Raw genomic sequence first — 6,953 nt, 5'->3', positions numbered from 1 at the left:
TACCCAGTATTCAAACAACACTTCTGTCGGGTTCCATAGTATCGTCAATCCTCCTGCACTCCCATTTTCATCCTGGCCCATGACTTGGTATTCTGGCTTGAAGTTTTTCATTATGTCTTTAACTTGTTTTCGCTAATTTTAGTTTCATGTACTATCATAATGTTGTGCTTATCCTTTTTCAATCTCTCCTTCAGGTACCTCTGTTTGCCTCTGCTGTTGAGGCCTCTAATTTTCCACGTTGTAATAATCATTTTAGCAGTTTGATCGTTGATGGAAAACCTCTGATAATGACACTACTCTCCCCTATTTCACCAGTAATTCCCCAACCAATTGTATGGATTCATTCAACAATTTCCTTCCTCTTTTTCCACCCTTTTCCTTGTGTTTTGGTCTCTTGTCCCTGATTCACTTGGGCCCCTAGCTGTTCGGGTTGGCTTATGATCACTATGCCCTGCTTTTCGCTATACCACTAAAAGGTCTCTTTATAGAGTTGTTTCTGATCTTTCGGGATGAATCTTTCATCCAGATGCCTCCATTCCTGCAATAGCCTTTTCATGACTTGTTCTTCTATACTTAGGTCATCCTTCTAGTTGTCTATCTCCATTAGGGTTTCCACCATTTGCATGTTGTCTTCTGGTCCTTGCTCAACCTCAATCAACATTTCCTTCTTTTTCCCCCACCTCTATTACTTTGTCTCCCTGGTTTTCTTTTGCCTGAGGTGTGTCCCCTATCTTCGCCTCTAGTTCTTCTTCCTGTAGGACAGAAAATTTGTTCTGCCTCCTTGGCTCCTTCTCTGTTTGGTGTTTTTTGTGGTTTCTGGTCTATCATGAGGTTCTTTTCTTCCTTTGCACCTCTTTGTACCCATCTGCTTCCGCTTTTGCCATCTGCTCGCCATCCCTTTCTCCCTCCGAGTGATTGACTGTCTAGTTTAGGGGGCAAGCTCAGAACAGGTGGTCATATTCATGGCATTTGCGACACCAAAACGGGATGTGCTCATAGTCAATCAGTTGTGACCATACCTCATCATGATACTCCAGCTCTATATAATCTGGAAGTGGTTCCATTATATTCATGTAGACACAAATTCTGGCATAGGAGGTGTAGCGACCTTTCCTTGTTGAGTCTGCAACCTTTACGAAGGTGTCAATCAAGTTTCCTATGCCTTCTAGTATCTTTTGGTCCCAGAAATCCATTGGTAGGCCAAAAGAGTCGAACCCATATTGGGGCATCTAGAAGTTTCTCCTACTCTAGGTTATAGCATTCTTCCCAATGCCTGATGAAGAGGCTGACATTGTTGAAGAAATATGGTTCGTCTTCGAATATTCGTTCTTTGTCTTCCAAGTTTGAGAAGATCACTGTGAAGAACCCTTTCGCTCCCAACTTGAGGTCTGTGTGCCCTTTTGGCTGCCATCAGTGTTGGATCCATTTTATCAATTATTTCTTGATCGGCCATGCCCATATGAATTTGCAGATGAGGGCATGGTCCTTCATGTACCTTCTGTACTCTTCCAACTTGTTGTTTGGGATGAAAAATCTGGGTTTTTTTGCAGCCCTTGGTAGACATCTTCCTCCCAATCCTGCCTACCTGTTGGCACCCAAAACCGAGATTCCTTTTCCTTTCCCCCATTCCCACCTACGGTGCCGTATTGGCTTGATTCCCCTGCTGCTACATTCATGTAGGAGGGGATCTCTCCCCTCCCTGTCGTCCCGCTCATCCCTCCTTAGCCATCGTCACAGTCTGGGTGCTACCTTGTTTGGTTTCTGTTATTGCAAGTCGCAAATCCCTGAAACCCTAACCTACCTCCTTCCTTTATCGCTCTGCCATCACAACCTGGATAAATATAGTGGAGATTTACAATATGAGTAGAAGAAAAAAATATTTATGTCATTGAAAGTAAAAAGATTAAAAATAATATTAAAACATTTTTAAAAATATATTAATAGAAGAAAATTTCTTTAATATACTCATAAATAAAATATGTCAATTCTCATGTTAACTAAATTATTTTAATGTAAACAATATATTGGTTTTTTATAATAATAATAATAATAATGTCTATATATTGTATAAATTAATTGAAAAATCATATTCTTATTGTTACAGCATTTCAAGTATCATTATTTTATATTCTGACCTTTTATTGAGGGCTAATTTTGAATTGACCAAATATTTGTTGGAATTGCATGTTTAAGCTATTTTATTCCATGTATTCAAGGAATTTTCAAAGGGTTAAATCTATTTATGCGTTGAAAAATGAAAATTGAATATATATATCATCAAGTCCCTCAAGGTATGTAATCTTTGGAGGTGGAATTTTTTTATTTTTTGCACTATATAAAAGGTTTGCACTTCAAGAGATTTGATTCCTCTCGGCCCTTGCTAGCTTTGTGGTTAAGATGGATCTATACTGATAGTATTCATAAATCAAGGGTTAAGATTTATCTTCAAGTTAGTTATGATCTTTTAATTAATTTACGTCAAAATAATTAATTAAAAAAAATCATATCGACACATGTCATATTGGGCATGTGGTATTGATAATTTGTAGTCATGGCCCATTATATTATAACAAGAACTATTTATAAATTAATATTTTTGTTGGACACCTAATCTACTAAGGGTAGTTGTGGAATGTGAACAGTCATTGGAGTCCAAGAGACCACTCGGTATGTGAAGACCAACGGTCACAAGGAAATGTATAAATGTACAATGTTGTGAATAATAAATGCAATGAATGTTTATCTTACATGTTGTCTTCTCAATGTGCGTGTTTAACATGGTATTAGAGCAAGTGTACTCCTACCCTGGCCATATTTGAGGCATTGGTTTTGTGGTTTCTTTGCATGTCACTTCTGCCATTTTTTCTCCCTATCAGAAATGTTTCCTCTACTCACCAAACCTACTTACAGAAACTCTAGAGTCTTCATTTAATTCCCTGAAATGTTGCACCTGAGCTCTGGGTTGAAATGGCTACATATTCTCTATGCATTTAGATGGACGTTCCTTTTACTAAATGATGGTCATCGCTCTTGATATGTGCATTGTATACGTTGTATTGATTAAAGTTTGTGCATAATATGTGGGATGTATACATTGAATTGTGTTGGACATTGTGAATTTGGTTGAAAACAATGAAAACTTAAACATTCCATTCATTATGGTCAGCTGCGTTGAGTTATATATGTTGGTGTTGAAGTCTTACTTAGAATAGAGCATTGAATTAGTGGTATGCATTGTGAAGTTTTATATGTCGGTTGCTATCAATTAAAACCGTATATATGTGTTGGTCGAAATATTTATAAATGATTGAAGTCGTAGTGTATATATGTAATGGCCATATATATATTATATATAGTGTGTTGTATATATGAGTGTGTTATGTCATAAATTGTATGCATTGAAATACATATGCCATCAGTGTTTGTTGGAGAACTCTCCATACAAGTTTGATGAAGCACATTGATTTGATTGTTCTTTCATGGGTTGGATTTGAAGAATTGGACTATCTTGCTATCCCTTGGAACTACAGAATTTGTTTTTCTAAAATTGATTTGCAATAAAATCCCAAGACCCCACAATGTTCTTCTTGAGTTTCCTCTTGTATTATGAGGTTGTTTATTGCTTTGCAGTGCCATGGAGGATTTAAAATTGGGTCTTTACTACCCTAATGAAATGGTTTATTTATTACTGATATAAATTGTATGCATATGTTGAATGTATTCTTATTGAGAGACCCATCATTGAAACATTAGGCTTGGTGGTTCCAGTCTCCTCAAGTGAATTGTGTGCACATCCAATATTAAAAGGTTGTGTCAATTGTTTCAACTAGAGTTGTGCCAGTTATTTTGACTGATAACCTCTAAAAAGTCTCATGTTTCATGTCACAGTAAGCCATCAATTCCATTTTATCATCACTTGAGAGGCCTCCCCCTTATGTGAACCTTCCACCTCCATTGTCATGTTCATAGTCGAATGTAAGGCATGTTTGAAGAGCTCAAATGACAAACAAGGTTGTGTAATGGTGTATGGTGTGGCATATGATAATGTATTACTCCTCTTTATAGATGTGTTGATTGGTTGATTTTATATAGTTTTTGCCTTCAATATGCATTGGCATTGGTTTCCTGCCTAAGAATTTCAATGTGCCCAAATTATGCTTGTTTCCTCTATTCATTTTCTTTTTGTTCTACAAGAATGCCCAAAACATCTATGGGAAATATTTGGGTCATTGTGAAACCTACGTAATTAATGACAACGTTGGCAGAAAATTAAAAGAACAAATAGAAGCCCAACGCAGAGGAAAGTTGATTGGATCAATATGAATTTGTTCTGCAAATTTATTAAGAAATAGCTTTTGTCAAGGTACCGATAAACTAGATTTTCAGATAGGAGAATGAGTATATATTGTTGGCATCTACGTTTTTGTTTGACATATTGTTTTTTTGTAAAAATATACTTGTGAGGTAGAGGACTTGAAATGGATCTGTGTAAATTATTGAGGATTGTAAATGAGCGATCCAGTTGTGTATATTTTGTAAAGCATGGGAGGGAAGTTCAGTGAAAATTTTTGTCATAATGCAAATATGTGTGATAGATGGATCCAGAAACTCACTATATTGCAAGTTTGGATTATGATGTAGTATTTATTTGGGAATCGCAGAAGAAAATATTCATTGATGTAAATAATGGTTTACAACTCCATTGGAATAGAATCATGGAAATGGTTTATTTATTTATTGTCAATTGTAATTCATGTTTAGAATAATGTATAAATAAATTCATTTGGTGTATTGTGCACTATATTTGAATGTTGACTCTCGTAAAACACCAAATTTTGAATGTTGGAATTGTAAAAAACTGGCGATTATTCCAACTTAGACTTATATGTACACTATATTGGTTTGGTCTCTATGTATCCTCATTATAATCTATGAAATTTCATTACAACTGATATTTTTAATATTTGGAATATTCAAGAAGCTAGGGTTTGTCTAGTCTTGCTAGACTATTGAGTCTTTATTTTTTCTCAAAAAATGGCCAAACTTGATGATATATTAGAGATGTTAAATACTCTAATACATTCCACTTTAGATGAGATGATAAACATCAGCAATGAAAATCTTTCTGATATCACAATCTATTTTAAAAAGCACAAGAAAATATGTATTTTTTGCAAATCGAATCTCATCTACAACAAGAGAAGCTACAACAGTGTAGTTTTAATTCTAAAATGTTTTTTTTTCAAAACAATCCTTTGTTCAAGATTAAGACAAACTCCCATCAGTAGCAAGAATATAAACTTAAGGTTGATCTAGTGCCTAGTGCAAGAGTAGATTTGCATGCAGAAATTCAGAATGTACTTCCCAAGCCCATCATTAGACCTTGGAAAAGCTTGTCAACAACAAGCATAAAACATGTCTTGCATATGATAAGGAGGTTTCTCTTCACAATCCATGCTAATCCAAGCCCATCCAGTTTCATAGTGTTGGATTTTTGCATGATAATTCATATTCACCTGTCCTTGCTCCTCCACAACAACAGATTGTGAAATGCCAACATTGTGACCGAGTTGGCCATGTGAAAGATCATTGTTTTGATCTTCACCCATGAAAGAATTATGATTAGCATACTCATTATTCAAACAAATTATTTAGAAACAAGCCTCCTGCAAGAACAAAGACTCACCTTGGATGGATCACTTCTTGGCAATGGGCTTCAAAAACCAAGAATATATTTAAATCATATGAAAGAATTTGTTCTCAAATATTGAAAAGACTCATAGTTGATTTTTCTTCATCTTATTACCTTATATCTGACAAGGAGGGAATTAATGGTCATATACAATATTTAAAGCCACATCAAGCTGACCTGAGCCACAACCTGAACTTATTTCCTGAGCCTATAGCCAGAGACAACCATACCCAGATTTAGAGTTGCAGCAAAAGACACAAAAGCCCCTAAGAATTCCTTTGGTTGGTGGCCTTCCTTAAACCACCATATATTGCAGACTTCCTTTTTTCCAAGTTGAAGGTCTCCCTCTCCAAAGCATTAAGGAGCACCTCCTCTAGTAGAAGACTCTAGATTCTCTAGTAAAAGATTTCAACTTCTTGCCAGATTTGGAAGAGTTCTTGGAATTAAAATAAGTGTTCCTTTGGTTGGTGGCCTTCCTTAAACTAGTACAGGTTGAAGACCTCCATTTTTCAGCTTGAAGGTCTCCCTCTTCAAAGCATTAAGGAGCAATTCCTCTAGAAAAAGACTTCAGCTTCTTGCCAGATTTAGAAGATTTCGGAGAACTACACTAAGATTTCCAATGTTGGTGGTAATCCTTAAACCATCGATGATTGAGAGCTCGATTTGTCCCACCTTATTCCATCATATCAGATATCACATTCAACTTATTATTGTCATGCATTGTTGTATTTTTGTATTAGAGTTCTCTTCTTGGACTCGTATATACCCCTTCAGATTAAGGGGGGGAATGTTGGACACCTAATCTGCTAAGGGTTGGTGTGGAATGTGAACAGTCACTAGAGTCCAAGAGACCACTTGGTATGTGAAGACCAAGGGTCACAAGGAAATGTATAAATGTACATTATTGTGAATAATAAATGCAATGCATGTTTATCTTACCTATTGTCCTCTCAATGTGTGTGTTTAACAATTTCCATGGCAAATAATAGTGTTATATGTTTTTTTTAAATGTATATATGTTTTAACTCATATATTGATGCTTTTTATAACTACACAACCATATAAATTGAATGTTTGGTAATGTTGAGAAATGGAAACAATAAATTCTAGTTTAATTTGTCCTTGAATTAAACTGAGAATTAAAATCAAATTCTATTCACTTGTAAATAGTTAATTAAGTTTAATTAACTTAATTAGCTTGGGCATTTCAAGTTGGAAGTCTTTTGTAGTCATGTGTATGTTCTCCCTAAATTTTAGGGGT

This window comes from Pinus tabuliformis, chromosome 2_2, assembly GCF_031772625.1.
Source record: "Pinus tabuliformis cultivar Carrire ecotype Pingquan chromosome 2_2, CPIR1, whole genome shotgun sequence".
NCBI lineage: Eukaryota > Viridiplantae > Streptophyta > Pinopsida > Pinales > Pinaceae > Pinus > Pinus tabuliformis.
The sequence above is the reverse complement of the archived record's forward strand: the minus strand, read 5'-3'. Positions refer to the sequence as shown.